The sequence below is a fragment of the Mercenaria mercenaria genome, chromosome 18 (assembly GCF_021730395.1).
Source record: "Mercenaria mercenaria strain notata chromosome 18, MADL_Memer_1, whole genome shotgun sequence".
Lineage (NCBI taxonomy): Eukaryota > Metazoa > Mollusca > Bivalvia > Venerida > Veneridae > Mercenaria > Mercenaria mercenaria.
The window spans coordinates 18,101,011-18,121,796 of NC_069378.1; the positions used below are offsets into that span (position 1 = coordinate 18,101,011).

The 20,786-nt window shown below is 34.3% G+C and overlaps 1 long non-coding RNA gene across 1 annotated transcript; it reads right to left on the reverse strand.

Moving 5' to 3' along the window:
- Positions 1 to 18: 18 nt before the first annotated feature.
- On the reverse strand, positions 19 to 19,301 carry LOC128550693 (uncharacterized). The gene is made up of 3 exons (XR_008368377.1): positions 19,213 to 19,301; positions 579 to 660; positions 19 to 195 (listed from the first exon to the last, which is right to left on the reverse strand). It is a non-coding gene; the product is annotated as an uncharacterized LOC128550693 (long non-coding RNA).
- Positions 19,302 to 20,786: the final 1,485 nt, after the last annotated feature.

The window sequence follows — 20,786 nt, forward strand, 5'->3', positions numbered from 1 at the left end:
ACTTTATTCAGCCCCCCGTTTGCCAGATTACAGTGCAATCTCGTTGGTTTTCTTTAATTTATATCAATAGAATCGAGATATGAGGCGTGGATTCAGTTCTGTTAATTTATTCAATTCTGTAACAGTCATCGTCATTTCAAGTTCATCACTTATACCAACATAGCTGTCATAAGCATAATCCTCGTAATCCTGGCTCTGAAAACATACAACCAAGAGCCTGATAAAATATTGTGAGAGAGCTGATAATTAATTAATGAACACAAAGCATTCAGCCTCTCTTTACATACATATATACTTAAGACTAAGAAACCGGACTCACTGGTAAATGCCGGTATGGTTCATCACGTACTACAGCGTCACGGCATGTGCTCTGGTTCGAACCGGTTACCGGACACATAGTATCACTATACATAATCTGACTGTACTTATATATTATTAAATCACATATACAGCACAGTGGTCCGAGTCTTCAGTACTTATTTATAAAACATATTAAAATGCCTATATAATAAAGGTGTATGTTACAAACAAATACAGATGTAACTATATCAAAAAGGTAACTAAATAACTACACTTACCAGTTCTGTAAGAACTGTAAACCACAAATCTCCCAGCCATACATGTATACATTCACTGTGCTGTGCTGTTACTACATTGAAGCTGTTAAAATGAACAAACGGTTGATAATAACATGCATGTTAATATTTCAAACATGAGACGAAATAGAAAGTTGTATTTGAGACCGCCATCTTTAATCGCGAATTCACAATACATTACTAGGTTAAATGTCAGTAATTCAAATCCTTCTTTGTTTCATATAAAAAACGACAACTTCAGGTCGTCTTTACGTATCTTTAGAGAACATCACTTTTTCCTACACCTATTTTTCATGAAAGTTCTATCACAAATTAACGAAAAAATGAAAAGAAAATAGGGGGTTATGTAGTTCCTAGTGAAATGCCAGTCAGTTGTGGTCTGCTACCCTAAAAATGGCGCATATTTGCTCTCGTCCGCGCAATAAACACCTACTTCCGGTTTCGATCTGCAAAACTTGCCATGTGGGGTGTATGAACATGAAAACCGTCTCATTTCATGCAGAATGTATTCTAGTAGTGAAAACTGGTGATCAAAGCACTCGTTCTACACGAATTTGCGCAAAAAAATGGGAAAATTAGGATCTATTTATTATGGACTTCTTTCGACTACACCACGGAAGCACATTTTCGACCGAATTACTGACCTTATTCCTATAAGAAATGTTTCTTATCAGATTTCACACAATTTTCATCTCTGTTTTCAAGAACGATGTAATACCAAACATATTGCCAAGTTTCATTGTGAAATTTCGAGATTTTAGAGAAATATAGACATTTAATAGAAGCCACCCCCTACCAATTTACTGGACTAAATTTTGGCCCTATGGTCCTTTTATTGTATATTTTGGTAAAAGTTTCACTCGTTTGCATTATTTTTCACTTGGATTCTGAAATATCATTCATTCCGTCATGAATAAGACCTAGAGGAATGCATTTTGTGCATTTCCTGACATTCTGGAGACCAAATATTGGCTTTTTAATCCCAGAAATCGCTGCTGAATAGGTGCATTTACTCAAACTATGGTCAAAATTCAAAATTTTTCAAATTTCACTATTATTTTGCATTGGAAACACCCTTTTATATCACATACAACCGATCTATGACTATTAAGACTAATTGCGATGTGTTTCGAGAAAGTCTTATTTCAGCTCTTATAGGTTAAATGTCAGTGATTCAAATCCTTCTTTGTTTCATATAAAAAACGACAACTTCAGGTCGTCTTTACGTATCTTTAGAGAACATCACTTTTTCCTACACCTATTTTTCATGAAAGTTCTATCACAAATTAACGAAAAAATGAAAAGAAAATAGGGGGTTATGTAGTTCCTAGTGAAATGCCAGTCAGTTGTGGTCTGCTACCCTAAAAATGGCGCATATTTGCTCTCGTCCGCGCAATAAACACCTACTTTCGGTTTCGATCTGCAAAACTTGCCATGTGGGGTGTATGAACATGACAACCGTCTCATTTCATGCAGAATGTATTCTAGTAGTGAAAAATGGTGATCAAAGCACTCGTTCTACACGAATTTGCGCAAAAAAATGGGAAAATTAGGATCTATTTATTATGGACTTCTTTCGACTACACCACGGGAGCACATTTTCGACCGAATTACTGACCTTATTCCTAAATTCAGCAGCACTGAAACTATCAAAATCTAAAGATATTTTTATAAAAGGGGTTTAAATCAATCCAGCAGTTACCTTTATAAGATGACCAATTGCAGAGACTAAAAGAACTTGAAGTAAATAGATAAAACTTGCACAGAAGCACATCTGACAACCAACGTCTTTCCATTCAAGTAACCGTGACAAAAGTCCCGCGAAATCTCCCAAAACACGAGATTTCGTGAACTAAAATCAATGGACCATAAAATGAGAGACAATTGGGAAGAGACGTATCCAATGGGGATAACTGACCCTACTACATATTTCCCCCGTCCGTGAATTGACGTCCCGTCATTTTACCTTAACGTCAAAAAAAATCGCATGATACTTTTTAAAAGTGTCCTTAAGTTAATTTAAGTTACCGTTTTTGCATGACATAGTATTGTAATGTCTTGGTATATTTCTTCCAACACAAAATACATTATTAAAGTACAAGTTTGCAGTGTAGACTAGCAATCTCCCAATAAACCAGACTAAAGAGTCTACATTATCTTTAGATATACTCTATATCATCACTACACTGCAACAACTTTATACAAGATATGATAAAACACAAATATTTGTAGTACAATATATATATATACACTATCCTACCCTGTGTAACTTCAATAGCTTAATCTACACCATTTAAGTTTGGCTGTACAGCCTACTATTCTTTATTTATGTCTGTACTACTAATCAAATACAAGTATCCACACTTTACTTACCAAATTGTACATACATGGCCTTCCTGTCTGCTAAATTGTGTCTCACAATTTAATAGAGAAGGCAGAATGTTAAGGTAAGTACTATATAGTCTTTTAGGATTGTATAATGTCTACATCAGTGGAATTCATTACCAGCTATCCTTCACTGTACTTCTACAATTAAACATTGTATGACAATGTCTACTTTCTACATCAATTACTACTAAATTATAGATCTGTATGATATACAGCTAAGTACATTATTTGCTATCAAGCTCACTTCAAGGTTATCTAAGTACATAAAGTAATTCATACAAAGGTGTAGTATACATTTACATAAATGAACAATGACAGAAGTTACAATGACGTAGCAATTCATATAGTGACTAAAACATGATAAAAACATGACAAACTCATTTCATCAAAACATATACGATAATCTGTACTAAGTCAGGTTATAAAGTACCTAGCAGACCTGTTGACACAATTCTGTTCAGTGTTGTTAGTTTGGTGTCCTTGTTCTCTGTCCTTTTTACTGTCTGTTGTCCAACATGGTAATCTTTCATCCATTCTGGCAGCTTCTTTGGTCTTTCTGACCGTCTAAAAATTAGTGCTGCTGCTTCAGTATATTTTGTGTCATCATCAGAAGTGTCCTCATCTGTATGTTCCCCTTCTGTATCACTATTAGTGTCACCAGTTGTTTCTTCAGTCCTTTCTGTTCCTTCCTCTGTCTGTACAGTCTCTTTATCTGTTTCACTTGTCTCTTTATCACCATCTCCATCTTGACTAGGTGTTAGGGCGTCCCTTCATAGTATGTGTGTGAAACATACTTTCAGATTTCTGAATCTGTGACGTCACATTTTTCTCTTTCTCTTTCTGCATCTTTTCTGTACTTTTCTTCATTGAAACCGGTCGGTTTCTCTTCCTTGGTACTGGTCTTGGTCTAGGAACACGTTTAACTTCTGGACCTTATTCACTGTGTTGTGCTACTTTCTCTGTATCTAAATTCTGTTCTTCCTTTGTTCTTCCTTTGTAGACCGCCTCGGTAGCCTAGTGGTAGAGCGTCCGCTTCGAGTGCGGGAGGTCGTGGGCTCGATCCCCGGCCGCGTCATACCAAAGACGTAAAAAATTGTACTAGCAGCTTTTTCGCTTGGCGCTCAGCATTAAGGGGATAGTGCTAGGACTGGTCAGCCCGGTGTCAGTATAATGTGACTGGGTGGGTTATCATGCCACGTGTCTACGGCGTGATATTACAGTGAGGCAGCACTATAAAGTTGGGCATTGTGTTCACTGCTACAAGTAGACACCGTCGTTTATATGACTGAAAAATTGTTGAAAAAGACGTCAAACCCGAACACACACACTCCTTTGTTAGAATTGTCATACACATTTCCGACATGAAGTAGATGGTTTCTGTGTAGTTTCTTGACTATACCTTTTGATGATTTAATGACATACACAGGAATACTTCTGTTTCGTTGGTCTATATACTTTATATACGTCTGGTTCAAACTTGTCTGCTATTTTATGTCTGCCTTCAAAAGCAAGAATCCTAACAAGCACTGTCTTCAATTTTTAGTCTAGAAGCCATTGCTTTTCTATCATACACATCTTTCTGTCTCTTTTTTGTATTGTTCTGAGACTTTCTTAACAATACCCTGAGTTTCCCTAAGTCTTTCTTTTAGATCATTGGGGTATTCTTTTGCAGTTTTGTTGTTTGTTTCTGTTTCTACTTGAAATACTGAATCAATGGGAAGTTTTGGTTCTCTACCAAACATGAGTTCAAAAGGTGATATTTTAATGGTTTCATGAACAATACAATTGTAGGCGTAAACCAGAGATGGAATATACTTTTTCCAGTCTTTCTCTTGTTCTGGATCTAGTGTACCAAGCATGTTTAAGAGTGTCCTGTTGTATCTTTCTGATGTTCCATTCCCCATTGCCTGATATGGTGTGGTTCTAAATTTCTTAATGCCCATGATCTTGCATAACTCCTGAATAGTTTCCGATTCAAAGTTTGCACATTGATCTGCATGTAATCTTGTGGGTATACCATAGTGAACAATAAACTTGTTATACAGGGCCTCTGGTCTTAGCTGTTTGGTTCCTGCAGGGTACAGCTAGGGAGTATTTTGGAAAATGGTCTGTGACCACTAAAATATGTTCCATTCCTCCCTTTGATGGTTCCACAAATAAAAAGCCCATTGTTACTAGCTCCAAAGGGTAAGTTGTGACTATATTGACTAATGGGGCCCTTATGTTACGAGAAGATTTCCTTTTAATACATCTGTCACAATGACTAACCCACTTCTCCACATCTGCAGGAATACAAGGTCAATAGAACCTGTAACGGAGTAATGAATACATCCTATCACGCCAATGGTGGCCTACTTCATTATGAAGTCCTGTCAATATCTCTTTCTTGTATGTTTCAGGAATGACAAGTTGTTTTTTTAATTTATCTCCCTCTTGAATGCATCTATACAGAATACCTCTTATGATCTTAAAATGGTTGAAATTCTTTTTCATCACATGGCCTTTCTTTTGAAATATTACTGATTTTCCAGGTAATATTTTGTCTAATACTGCTCTGTGCCATTTTCCTATTACACTGTCCTCTCTCTGAGATTTCTCTCTTAATTCAATTTGTGCCAAACGTTCTCCCTCATCTGTGATGTCTACTAAGTTCACACTACAGACTGATATTGTGTCAATATTTTATGTAAACTGTGCTGAGCAAATGGCCTAAATGGTGTTATCTCCAAGCAATATTTTCTCTCCATCATTAGAGTCAAATTTGTCATATGGGTATCTAGACATCCCGTCAGCATCTGCATTTTTCTGTCCACTGCGGTAAATCAGATCAAAATTGTAAGTTCCTAAAGCTGATGCCTATCCCTGTCCTGTTGCATCTAGTTTGGCCGAGGCTAAAACATAAGTGAGTGGATTATTGTCCGTGTATACTGTGAACTTGTTGTTATTAAGAAATTCAGAAAATTTCTCAGTGACGGCCCATTTCAAAGCTAGGAATTCTAGCTTGAAGGCAGAGTAATTCTTCTCTGACCGTGACAGGCTCCTGCTTGCATAAGCAATTACTCTCTTCTTGTCATTCTGTGACTGGTAGAGGACTGCGCCAAGTCCTTTTGTTGAGGCGTCTGTGTGCAATTCAAATTCTTTTGTGAAATCCGGGTATGCTAACACAGGTGGACTGGTTAGCTTCAATTTGATACTTTCAAGTATATGTTGTTCTTCATCTCCCCAAGTCCAAGGTTTTGTCTCTTTGTTTGATTTCTTTTTCTTTGTTAATCTGGGAGGTAACATATCTGTAAGGGGTTTTGTAATCCTTGGAAATTTCTTCATGAAGCGGCGACAGTATCCTGCGAATGAAAGAAATGAGCGGAGTTCATCTGAATTATTCGCTGATGGCCAGTTCTTGACTTTGTCTATTTTGCTGGGGTCTGTTTCTATTCCCTGTTCGCTTACAACATGTCCTAAAAAGTTCACTCGTTTCTTGAGAAGAAAACATTTATTGGCTGATAGTTTCAGATTACATTCCTGAAGACGAGTGAGAACTAAATCGAATCGACGAAGGTGTTCTTCGAAGCTGTCAGCAAATACCATTAAATCGTCCAAGTATATTATGCAGATTTTCAGATTGTAATCGCTTAAACATTCCTCTATTAAACGTTTATATGCCGCAGGAGAGTTAGAGAGACCGAACGCCATTTTAACATATTCAAAGAAACCAATAGGTCCCACTGTGAACGCTGTATGTTCTTTATGCTCGTCTTCTATCTCTACCTGGTGGTAACCTGCCTTCATGTCTATTGTACTGAACCAAGACGATCCTTTCAGTACATCAAACACCTCTTCAATTCGTGGGAGTGCGTATGCATCTTTTATGCACCTCGCATTAAGACACCTGTAGCCCACACATAGCCGAAGAGTGTTGATTTTCTTTCTTACGAGCACTACATTAGAATCCCAGGGTGACTTTGGTTTCCTAATAATACCGCTGGCTAGAAGTTGTTCTATATGTGCTCTGACCTCATCGATCATGCCTGGTGGAATCCTACGATGACGTTGTTTAAAAGGTGTTCCATCATGTAGGTCTATTCTATGTTTGATTAAGTCACAGCTACCAATGTCTGCATCGCTTTTTGAGAAGATGTCGATGTGCTTCCTTAATAATTCTTTCACCTTATTATCCTGTTCTGTACTGAGTGTAGATTCAATGGTGACTTCAGCAAAGATTTTCTTGTATTTTTTTTCCCTTTTCTATTCTGTCATAAACAGAGTTGTCAACTGTCACTGGCTGAAGTTCACATAAAATGGCATTTGGTGATATGTGAACTGTATCAGTACTGACATTTGATAAGTTCACTATGACTTCTCCATTAGATTTTGATCTATAGTTTGTAACAGTTGGTGTAATGTCCACAAAATCAGGCAAGGAAGATAACTCTGTTGTCTGAAGATTAGCACAAGTTGGATGGTAGTCCATTTCTTTGTCAATATAGCCTTTCACATCCACCGACATGTTTGGTCCTGAAGTTATTTTCTGAAATTCAGCTGGACGTACAATAGCTAACTGGTCCTTATTCTTTTTCAGTTCCTTTTCCCTTAATGTTACACATCTGAACGCCAAGTACCAAGGGGTCTTTAAAGATACTTTCTGTAAAAATTGTTCTCCAAATGTCTCTTTGTAATTTGATGTCAACTTTTTCAAAATGTTAGTGCCAAGTAGTATTTGAATTATAAGGTGTATCTGCAGACATTTTGTTGTTTGCGGTTTCACCTTTTGTTGTTCGCTCTCGATTTTCCTCACTTCTGTCTTAAATTCATCCAATTTGGCCGTAGTCTCAAATTTCAAACTGGACAGTTGTTTCAATTCAATTCAATTCAATTCAAATTTATTCAGGCATAAGATCATAAAACATTATATAAAACTAATGCAATAAAAAAAAAACATGTATACAATAGCTAATATAGATTTAGGGGTTGGCGTATCCCTTGATAGACTACACTCATTAATATTTTCTCTTTTAAGGCATTCATTTCAACTGCCTGAGTAAATAATTCTTCCACACAGACACAATACTTTGTGAAAGATTCTGTTTCGCCCTGTTCACATGCGTAGAACTTCTTAAGGTTTAGGAGTATATCACCAAAACACAGAAATATTTGATAAACGAACAACATCGTTACCAATATTTTACCTGACCATTACATGTTCTGCCGTACTGTCCTGTACTAAAAATATTCTGGAAAAGTTGTCGCCCTTTGAAAATGAATGCCATTTGTAAAGAAATAAAAATAAACAATTGCTGAAAACTGTGTTCCATCTAGTTATGTGAAATTTCAACATTTGCACACTATTGCTAATGCATCAAAACAAACATGTGTAACAGTTCTTTGAAAATGGTGAGTTTTTGAAGGCGTTTGACTGTCTGTAAGTGGGGCCCCTGTAGGCATTCCTTTTCCGGAATTCAATGTTTATATCAGTATACTGACACTTGTTTTGTAGTTTTTGTAATGATATGTGTATATTATTCTACAAAATAAGTGTCAGTATACTGATATAAACATTGAATTCCGGAAAAGGACTGCCTAAAGGGGCCCCACTTCCGGACAGTCAAACTAACCATTTACAAGGAACTGTTACACATGTTCGTTTTGATGCATTTGCAATAGCGTGCGAGTGTTGAAATTTTACATAATTAGGTGGAACACAGTTTTCAGCAATTGTTTATTTTTATTTCTTTACAAATGGCATTCATTTTCAAAGGGGGACAACTTTTTCAGAATATGTTAAGTACGGGACAGTACGGCAGAACATGTAATGGTCAGGTAAAATATTGGTAACGATGACGTTCGTTTATAAAATATTTCTGTGTTTTGGTGATATGCTCCTAAACCTTAAAAAGTACTTCAGCAGAATCTATTTGACCATAAACACTATGAAATTTGGTCAACATTTCTCCAACTGTGGCCTGTACCCAATCTCCTCAAAATATCCGCTGCTTCACCCCTTAAAGATCTCCGGATTGCTAAGAGCAACATTTCTTCCGGATATGCCTTTTCTTTCACAAGGCATCTAATCTCATATCTCCAAGTACTTTATGTGACGTCTCCCTTGTCCTCCTCTCCAAAACATGTTGAAATCCTTGGAAATGTCTTCTTTTCAGTAATTGTGTGTGTCTTTACATCATATTTATGCATATATTCCTCAAACTCCTCCTGAGTTTCAATACCTTCAGGCTTTATGCCTAAAGTCCTGATTGCACCTAATAACTTCAACTCCTCTTCCGTAACATCGTCCTTTGTCGCAGGAGTCGCCATTGTTTCTTTATTTATCAATTCAAATCACAATATTTTACAATATCACATGTACATATACGTATTTATACACACATTTAAAAACACTGTTTAAAATTGACTGAAATAAAATAGCATATGTTTCATCAAATGTAGGTATGCAGGAGCCTTAATCTCTTGCTACCACTTTTCTGAAATTGTTTCACAACAAAATTGTAATATATTTATTGTAGGTATACAACAACCTTTACACTAATCACTCTCTTATAAATTATTATAAACACCGGTCATAGGTATACAATCACCTTAATTCTGTTTCTCTTGACAACATGCTACTACTCACTCACTTACACCCTAACTATCAACTTGATTATCCAAGTCAAGGTTAACTAAACTTTTCACAGCCTACTTAACGGAATATATCAAGCAATATATTTCACAGTGAATTTTGAATTCACATTGGTTAAATATACAATATGATACTACTAATCTATCTATGTCAGTTTCCTCTATGTCAAACTCCAACCCTACATAAGCACCAAATCAGATACAGTAAAAAAGTGAGGTGCTAAGGCATACAAGTACCTTAAATTAAATGTCAATGGTAACTAAGTAAAATGTTATGAGGTATTCAGATACCTTAAGAATGAGTGTAAGCTTATTCGGTTTGAATGATCTTCGCCGACACTAACGGTAGAACACAGTGGTATCCATACACCTTAAGTAAATCAAGACACTGTACTGAATAGCTTATCACTAATGTGCAGGTCTTAACTACCTTAAATGTAAATAATGGTGGTATACAACTACCTTAAAGTAAATGATTGTGTAAACCAACTACCTTAAGTGTAAATGATTGTAGTGTACAGCTACCTGAAGTGTAAATTATTGTAGTATACAACTACCCAGGCCCGTAGCCAGAGGTAAAACAATAGGGAGACATTTGGTAGGTGGTCCGGGGGCATGCTCTTCGTGCTTTTTTTTCTGCATTTCAAACATGTTTTTGTTACTTTTAATTAAAAGATACATGTACCGATTTCGGAAAAAATAAATGACGTTAAAAAGATTCGCACACATTTTGGTTCATATAGTTAATATAGATCTACAGAAGGATAAGAATTGCGAAATAGTCAAGTTGAACGTATTTTCGATTGTTGTCACTCTAGAGCCCAAATTTAAAGGCATATGGTCATGTCTGCTTGGTTCTTACATCTATAGTTGAGTAAATGGATATATGTTCATGTATAAACTTTTTAGCATGGCTGACGTGAAACGAAAATTTTAAAGAAGCAACACAGTTTATGCATATATAAATACAATACAGAAATGTAATACAAAATTAATGTACTTAATACAAAATATATTTTGTCAAATTTCTTTAATTATCCTTTATTTTAAAATTCAGCAAAAAATGTTTATACTTAGATAAATAGTGCGTATGTCATGTCAGATCTAAAAGATCAAATATTGTCATAAAGTTATACTTATAAGTTAATCAAATTCTAAAAAGTAACACATTTATATAAAAAGTATAAACGGGAAGATTCCATACTTACAAACAATTAATAAGTGTATCTGATACAAGTTCTTAACTTTTAAGTGATCATATGTTTTTGAGAGAAACCTTAGAACGAATTTTTGAAATGATATACGTATAATTGTGACCTTTTAGAAATGATATGTTCAACGGTGTGTATAAAGAACAAAACCTCATGATTGCAAGACTTCATACTGCTGTAATGTCAAAATGATTCAATGCAGGAAAAATATCAACATTCAGTCAGATAAGCGCCACGTTTTATTTAGGTATGCATACCATAAAACTTCTTTCGCAAGAACATGAACCAGCTGACAGCGACAGTGTACGCCGGAACATAAACTAACGGGCGCATAGCTTATGCGAAAACTATGCTATATAGCATTGCCGTAGCGACTATTGAGGGCACTTGCCTCGGTCATTTTTTCTACCTCATTTGCCTCGGTAGTTTTTTTTTTTATTATTTTCATTTTGCCTCAGGCTTTACGGTAGTACTTAATCTCGATTTAGTAATATGTGTCACATCCGATATACCTGTCTCACAAGTGGTGTGGGAAATCGTATATCAAAAGACACTCTGCCAAATAATTATGTTTTATACTACTCGAACAGTACTGTAATAGTATTTTAATTTTTCCATGTAAAAGGAGTCATATTCGGGTCTGTCGTATATAGCTCTTCTGTCCCAAGGAGCAATATACGAAAACGTGTGCCGAATACAGCTCCCCGGGAAGCTATATCCGAAGGGAGCTATATGGGGTGTGACCAATATGTCTTCAATTTTCATTTTCAAATAGGTATGTTATATGACAACAGCGTAAAAGCACGTAACGACATTAGAATTAGAACTGTGTGATGTTTGTGAGATATTTCAGTATCATTATGATTACGAAAAGCAATTAAAAAATCATGTTTGTTGCTTATGTAAGACCAAATATAATACATAAGTCATGAATTGATCATTTTGAGCATGTTGTTTTAATATTCTGGGGTTGGGGGGGGGGGGGGGGGGGGGGGTTTTTTTAATTTCCATGTAGCCGCTCCTGCAGATAGTCCTACTTACAAAGATATTGATAAATGTTTAATCCCGATTATTGCAGATATAACTTCTCTCAATGACGCAAAATTGTAAGATACAGGCATATTGTATGATATCAGAAAATGTTGTAATAAAATAAATTCAGATCCATTTTTTCATCTGAAATTTAGATATAATGTTATTCGAACCATATCATATATGAAAACAAGCAAAAACTATTCAGTATTTATCATAATAATTAACATTACATTGAAATGACTTTTCACTAAGTTGTGACAAACAGATGTATGGATGAATGCAAGGTTTAATGGACGCAACTTGACCCCTATGGTTGACCTTTGCATTATAATACATTATGAGGCACAACCTATTATTGAAAAGGAGCGTACGTAAAACACGAGCTGCGCGAGAAAAAGGAAATATAAATTTATGTAAATATAAATTAGTGTATTGGAAAGTTTTAACTGATCAAATGTAAGTATATATACTTTGATACTGCAATGTATACAAACTAATTCAATATAAATATACACGTCTACCCTAAGCACCCTTGGTTACTATAATGAAATAATCGATATGAATAATCAGCCTAAGGTCAACCATCGCGGTCAAGTTGCGACGACTATAGGATTATTATCTGAGTCATTGAGTGTTGTGGTCTCTCAAGCAAGTTTGACTGTACTTAAAATTGAAATCTAAGTATAGCACTGAAGGCTACCTTCCACCCTACTACCCACTCACATTCTTTACTGAAATTTAATTTGTAAAGTGAGTGATTTTCAACAAATGGTTTTACAACTATAAAGATAAATTCATGTCAGCTTGACATATTAAGATATCATTTCAGGATTCAGACACGCAAGTAAAGAAAAGAAATTGTAATAATCTTTAAACGATTTACCAAATATAATACTACATCAAGTTTGCAGTCAAAAATGTTACTCATTAAGTTACACTTGCATTGTAATCTAAACACGCTAAATGAAACAATATATACAATACTTGTAAAAAATGATCTTAAAATGTATGAAGCATAATGAATGCCGAAAAGTAACTTTTTATGCCTTTTTAGTTGTTTGGGTCTTATTACTTGGAAATATGGGCATAACTTGCAGTGTCATTGAATTTGTGAAATAAAATAGGAATAAAAAGCACCTGATAACACCGTTCGAATAATAGAAACAGGCAGCAACCTCATACTGTAAATGAGATGATTTAATGGAAGATGTGAAATTCAAAAGATTACCGGAAGACAGCGTCTTGTAGAAATTGGAAACGTATTTAACTACGAGTAGCGAAACAATTTTCCGATTTGAAATTTAAACCTCTTTCGGTCAGCGGTGTGTAGTCTAATACTTATCATTGCAACACTACATACTATGTTTCGTTCAAGATTGTACGATTAATTTTTACGAATTTATCATATTTGAAAAGTATATACGCGTATTGCACAAGTTTTCATAGCTTTAGATATATCCATAATATTTGTGTCAAACAAATTAAGTAATTCATTGTAGATACCAAATTCACACTTTGATAATCCCCTTTCATTTTCAATAATTTCCCTAAATGTAGTATCAGGGCCAAGGATGAGGGTGCATGGGGTTGCCCATATATCAAAACAATATTGAAGGACTTTCCATTCAAAACAATAGAGTTTCTGCGTTCTTATTCTTTTAGCAAACCAAGTCGAATGAGATTATAGCAAACCTATTTTAAGTCAAAGGGAGCGTCTCAGCGTGACTGCTTAAGAAAGATGGCTGCTTAAGTCATGCTGAAATTAGTTTGTTGATTAACTACTTAATACAGTTGACCTCTAAGGCATGATTAACTCTATACCTCTATTATAGTTTAATAGATTATATTATTTATCAAATGTGTGCAAAATGTCTCCCTAAATTTTAATTTTTAGCTCGACTATTCGAAGAATAAGGAGAGCTACCCTACACACAACACCGTCGTCGTCACACCTTGGTAAAGTTTTTCGTATCAGTTCTCATTTGACAAATCCTTATGTCATATAGCTTTGAAACTTTCAACTCTTGTGTACCATAACCATGTCAAGTTTTAGGTTAGAGTACACAACTCTGTCAAGGATTTAGACTGAATTATGGCCCCCTTTTAACGTACAAATCTTGGTTAGATTTTTCGTACCAGTTCATATTTAGTGTTAACTGTCTTACATATGGCTTTGAAACTTCGACAAAGCCTAAAATAAAAAGGGAAAAATATCGAATATTTAGTCTTTATTGTAACCTAATTACAGGTATATAAAATAATTAGCATATTTAAACACCAGTACACAGTCATTAAATACATTAGAATTATAAGACACTTTTGTATACTATACTATATCTACCTTTCACATGCACATGCAATTACAGTGTTAAAACCAACATGTTGTAAAAGTTACTAATCGTTATTTAAAAACTGATATAAATACGACCTAAAATTACATTAAAGCTCAATAAAAACAAGAGCTGTCAGTAAGACAGCAAGGACAGCACGCTCGACTTTTCTCGACTAGAGCTGTGTCCTAGAGAGCTGGGCTATCAAATGTCGAAAATAGCAATAAAACAGATCAGGCGAGGGTATTAGGCTAGTGCCAATGTTTGCGCATATATAAGTAGACTTTTTTTGTAGATTTGTATTGCATCTTTTTCGGTCTCCTAATTAAGAGGACATATTTGAAGAATTATCATACCTCGATGTTTCAGCTGTTCAATTAATAATGAAATTTATTGGCAAGTGCAGTGATTGATAAAACACTTCTGTTGCATATGCATATCTTAAAATGTTCATCTTGCTTAAATGTACATGATACCATAGTCTGGTTAATACCAAAAAACGTTTTACCACTATTTCAAGAAGTGGAAGTCAGGTTAACATAATCTGATATCCTTTCATGATCGTTTCATGACTCAGCTACGCCAGTAAAGAAATTTTAGTTACTTTAAGATGTAATACTGAATCAAGACCGGTCAAAAAATAGTTCCTGTATCAAAATAACCGTATATGCGTCATAATCTAAACGCCGCTAAATGCAAAAAAAGTATCTAAAATACTATGAAAAAATACGGTGCCCCTAAAGTGACATGTTACACACATTTTTTCCAATTAGGTAATGTGAGACATTTTTTTATTTCGTTTAAACGAAATCATTTCGTTTAAACGAAATCATTTCGTTTAAACGAAATAACTTATTTCGTTTAAACGAAATCATTTCGTTTAAACGAAATCATTTATTTCGTTTATACGAAATGATTTCGTTTAAACGAAATACGTTATTTCTTTCGTTTAAACGAAATGATTTCGTTTAAACGAAATGATTTCGTTTAAACGAAATAAAAAAAAGTCTCACATTACCTAATTGGAAAAAATGTGTGTAACATGTCACTTTACGGGCACCGTAAAAAAATGGTGAAACTGCTTTTAAATGTAAATAGTGAAATACATACCTATAGAATCCCGGTGCGACATGCTTTTTTGCTATTTGCTTTTGCGTTTTGCGCTTTCCTTTATGCCATTTGCTGTATGCGTTTGCTATATTGTGTTTGGCTTTTTTAAAAGCAATGACATACACATCGACTAAAATCTATGAAGACATTTACAAGGGCTTCTAAAATATTAAGTCAATGAGATCTTAAACTAAGGCCGTGAACTCAATTGTATTTTTTGGAAAACATGTGCTCCATGTCTTCCGCTATCTACTTTTTGAACGCTCATGGAACAGGACGTATTTATTTTATTGGAACACTTGTGGCGGTGGACAGCGTTCACTAAAGTTTCCGCTGCCTCACTTGAGCAGTTCTTATCAAATATCCACTAACTTGGACAAATGCCAGATATTATTTGTTTTTCTTGCAAGTACAGGGCCTATTTTGGGACAGTTTACCATTCATGTTGTAACTTGATTGTTTTAGGAATCTCTGTGCGACATGCATTTTTTGCTCTTTGCTACGGAAGGCCACAAGGTACGTTTTCCCCCCTTTAGTTGCTTGGATCTCATTACTTGGAAATATGGGCAAAGTTGCAGTGTGATTGCATTTGTAAAACTAAATGAGAGAAAAAGCTCCTAATAACTGCGTTCGAACAATATAAACAGAAAGAAACCATAATACTGTAAATGTAAGGTAATTAAAAAAGCAGGAAAAACTGTGTCTTATACCAGTGAGAGATGTATTTAGCTACTTTTATTCAAAAGAGCGTGGCAGAATATTATTATAAGTTTCCCGTCAAATTAAGAATTTAAATGATAGCAAAACTCTTTCGGTCAGATGTGTTGAACCCAATAATAACTTCTTGTTACACGTAAATTTACCCTCACCACTGCTTCAAAATTGTACATGTGAGTATTTTATACGAATAAAAAAAAATTATCATACTAGAAAAAGTATATTCGCTTTAAATATATCAACGTGTCTGTCTAAAACAAATTATGACATACATTGTAGGTACTTGTTTAAACTTTGATCTTCCCTATTCAGTTTCAAATAAGCTCATGTACCAGCCAAAGTGTTGCCCATAAGTATATCAAAACAATGTCTCAATATTTTTTATTCAGCACAATAGAATAGTCAGTTTGGGAAGTTTCTTGATTGGCTACTTAATGATTAATACCTGTATGTGACCGCTAAGGCAGAATGTACAGTATACTTCTATCACAGTTCAACATAAATATCCTATATATGTAATAAAATAGGCCTATTAAACCAACCAAATAGCTATTTCCAAACATTCACAAGGAGTCCCGAATTAAAATTCGCACCCCTCCCATCGTCGTTTCTTACTTGTGCACTTATAGCCGGAGGAATGATTTACGGAACCTCGGGATCGGGAGGTAGGGGCACTAGAAAAGTTTACATACCTATGTTTTCTAGCTGCTTTATGTATAATTTCCTACAATATAAATCTTTCTTTTGAAACCTAATTTATTTCAAAGTATGGTTAAGATTCAAAATAAATCGATGAATTTGTTGGTGCCAAAAGCAAAATTATTTGTAATTTAATGATTTATCATTATAGTTTAAATGTATTTCAATTTTATCAAAATATCATTGATGGAGAACAGCGGGATTTATTTTCATTTATTTTGAAGAATATTAAAGCGAAATTCTTGTTTAAGCAGAAATTAGGTAGAACATGTGGTGCCGTGAACAATTGATGAAACTCCATTTATGCTGTAATCATTAACTGATATGAATTTGAATGTTCTTTTCAACCTAATGAAGTTTTATTTTAATTTCACGTCGCAACAATTTGTTTCAGCATCTGTGGTGAGATATACTGATATCTAGTCGTTGTAGCAACATCCTTGTCATTGTATGAAAGAGGAACTTTTTATAGAAAACTAATGTCCGTATCAGGATGAGAGCAACATTAGACGGAAATTTTATTTTAGGGAAAGTTGTTTGAACATTTTTACATTTAATTTTACTCGTATAAATAAATCAGAAGCTCAATCAAAACTATTCAAATTTACCTTACAACCACGAACAAACAAACATTTAGTCTCTACAGCCAGGTAAAATGTAATTATTCGTGATATTAAAAAAGTGGCGTAAAATAGTTTAACAAAATAAAATGAAATACTAGTGCCTCAGTTCGGTTATGCCTTTTAAATTTGTGACTCAAAACATATCCATTTTTTCAATCTTGACATAAAAACAGGGAGGCACTGGCCTCCCTGTGCCTCAGTGTAGCTACGGGCCTGTCTACCTTAAGTGTAAATGGTTGTGGATACCACTACCTTAAGTGTAAATCTAAGAAACTGTGATACTAGACAACTAACGTCTAAGTATGTTAAAAGAATATTATTTACCTAAATTGGAATGCAACCACCTTAATTATTTATCTAAGTTAGTATGCAACCACCTTAATTAGCTAGCGTTCACTAGGTGGGTGTGCACCTTAATTTAAGTATATCTCACTTAATGTTTAAGTATAGGATTATCTGATATTCATCCACTGTGTGTGTGTTCACTACCTTAAGTAAACTTAAGTAACTAATTACTAATTACTTCTCTATTCAAATTACACGATATTGTCGTAATTAATTTCGATTAACCCGAAAATATCCGTTTACGGTTTATTATAACACCGATAAGGCCTAAAAAAATTCTTTGTTTCCGGTAACATGCTCAAAAAATAGGGTAGGTAGGTCGGAAATTTTTTTTTTGGGGGGGGGGGAATTTTTGTTTATTAAGAGAGACTTTTCAGAAATTATTTTTGAGTCAAAAAAGGAATACAAATAGGGAGGTTATGCATTTAGAGCATCAGTAAGTTGATTTCTAACATCACTGACCATGTTTAAAGCATAAAAGTGCAGTTGTGCAACTTTTTGTCAAAAAGTTGAAAACATTATTCTCCAAGGCCATAAAAACATTTAGGGTCGGGCCAAAAATTTAGGGTAGGTCGGGATACCAGAAACAAACAATATTTTTTACGCCTAACACTGAGATTTTATTCATAAATATTTCCCAATATTTCTATCAGGCAATATCATTTATTGCAAGAATAAATTTATTTTCTGAAAGTAATTCCTCGATCCATCTCAGAAAAGAGTGATGAATGAAATTTCTATTTCAAACATCCCCTATATAAATTTGTATGTACACACATTGACTTTGAAGTCTGTTTTAATTTTATTCTGAAATATACAGTTTAAATTGTTCAAACTGTTTCAGTCCGTACTGAAATTATTTAGTGTAAATTATCTCTATTGTTGGTAGACAGTCTTTATTATGACTGAAAAAAAATAAATGTAAACAATTCAATGTCCTGTCAGTCAGTCAGCTATTTTCAGAAAATGCAAGTGGGATTTTCCAATACTTGTACACTGATTTAAAATAGCCCAGTTACTGAACAATGACAATACAGGTGACCTGACGATGGGTATAGAGAAACTCATTTGGGAAACCAAATCAATACACTACAAGTCCCGAATGGGGATTAAGAAACGGAAGCAACCAATTGTGACAAAGCTATAAACAGATAAAAATAGTTTCAGTTTACACAACATACATGTACATGTATAGGTAAACTTTTAATTTCTTTATTTATTTTTCTGATGGCAGTCTCACTAAGGATAAGGAGATTAGCAAAATTTCCTGCGAGATACATATAGAAGAATCCCCCAATTATGATTAATTAGTATTTAAACTTGCCCTCCACCAAGTGATTTTTTTTAAATTTCTCTTTCACACCTTACAATATCACACAAAAATGTAGCTTATTTTATTTCTTAATATACTTCACCTAAACCACTCACTTATTTCCCTGTTAACAGAAGATTTCCCATAAATCTACTGTTATAAAATTACTGATATGAGTGGATTAAGTGTGTGTATTTTAATATTTCTAACACTCACCACCTATAACACTATATATGGACCACAGGCTGCTAAGTACAATTAGTAATGAACTGGTAACTGTCAATGTTCTGTAACTGTTCCACTTGTAGATATCTGTACCGCCTGTTGTATACCCACATCCATTAAAAATACTAAATGTAAATGCTTGTACACTACTAGTAAAATAAGTTCTATAAAATACTGTGAAACACAAAATAGCTAGAGTTTATCTCTAAATGACACACTGTTTATTCTCCTCTTGCCTCTAATTGAAAATTTGTCCTCAAATTTTTCTTGTTCGTGTAGTGTCTGTCTATGTCCAGACCCTTGATATTAAGGGATAAGTATTCAGATCCAAGACTGGGATGGTTTTATACACTTTACTATCAAACAGGCACATACACACTCACTGACCATATTACAGAATTGTATAATAATATATAGAGGCAATGCAATAAATGATGCTGTTCTCTGATTCGCTGAGAGGCGGAGCTTAACATGAATACATTAAATACTATATCCCTGCCTTCTTTTAGATTTGTCCTTGCGATAAATGTCTGAAATTGTATATAACATGTAAACATAAACTGATTAAGTAATTGAAACAATAAGATTGGTATATCAAACACATTAAACACGTGTTTGATATTAGATAACTGTATTAATTAAATTCATATTTACGAACATTGTTTGTTATGCTCACTTCTCCCCTTCGACAAAATTGTAATGTCATACAAATTAGCAACTTGAGATAAAATCTGTGTATTGATTACCAGTTATGAAAATATATATAAAATAAACATAAGCCTTTTTCGGATATAAATTATTCCACCTTTTACAACGCTTTTTGTCTTTATTATGATATTCTTGCTTTTCATTTATTTTCAGTTCAAGTATACATTGTTATGTCTTTCAGAAGGATGTCGTCATTTTGGAAATTACATACGTGTACTTGCGTCGGCTGCTAACGGTTCGCTACAGTTTCGTACATTTATATTATAAAAAAGACCATTTGAAACAAACAAATATATCACCAAAAACTGTCACTTACTTTTTAAACTTACTGTTCCATTTTTATATCACAATATTTCCCAGAAATACACATAGGAATGAAAATCCCAAACGATTACACATATCAACTTGTTTACTCTGCGTGACAGAAAAGGTGTCCAAGTAGATTTTAACCGGGTCGTTTTTATGCTAAACAAATAGCTATTTATTCAGTTCAGCACAGCGCAGAGTCTTTGAACCATTACAACTGGCTTCATTTTTTAAAGATTTCTTTACAACTGAAGCTCAGATTTTAGAAAATACTCTTTCTAGAACAAAATTAACGGATAATTTAATTCCTACCATTTGACCATGGACCAACGCCCTCAACTCTAATTTTTATAATATTTACCACCGGCACAGCTGTCGACAGTCATAAGATTTTTCTTGGACAACAACACAGATCAAAGAATCTTCTGTATAAATATTTCGGTTGTCGAGAGCTGTGCTCATACTTAAATTTCTATTTTAAGTGATGGAAACTTCAAAAAATCGCGCTAAATTTCGTATCGGGGGTGTTTTCTCAAACTGTTGCCGTGGTT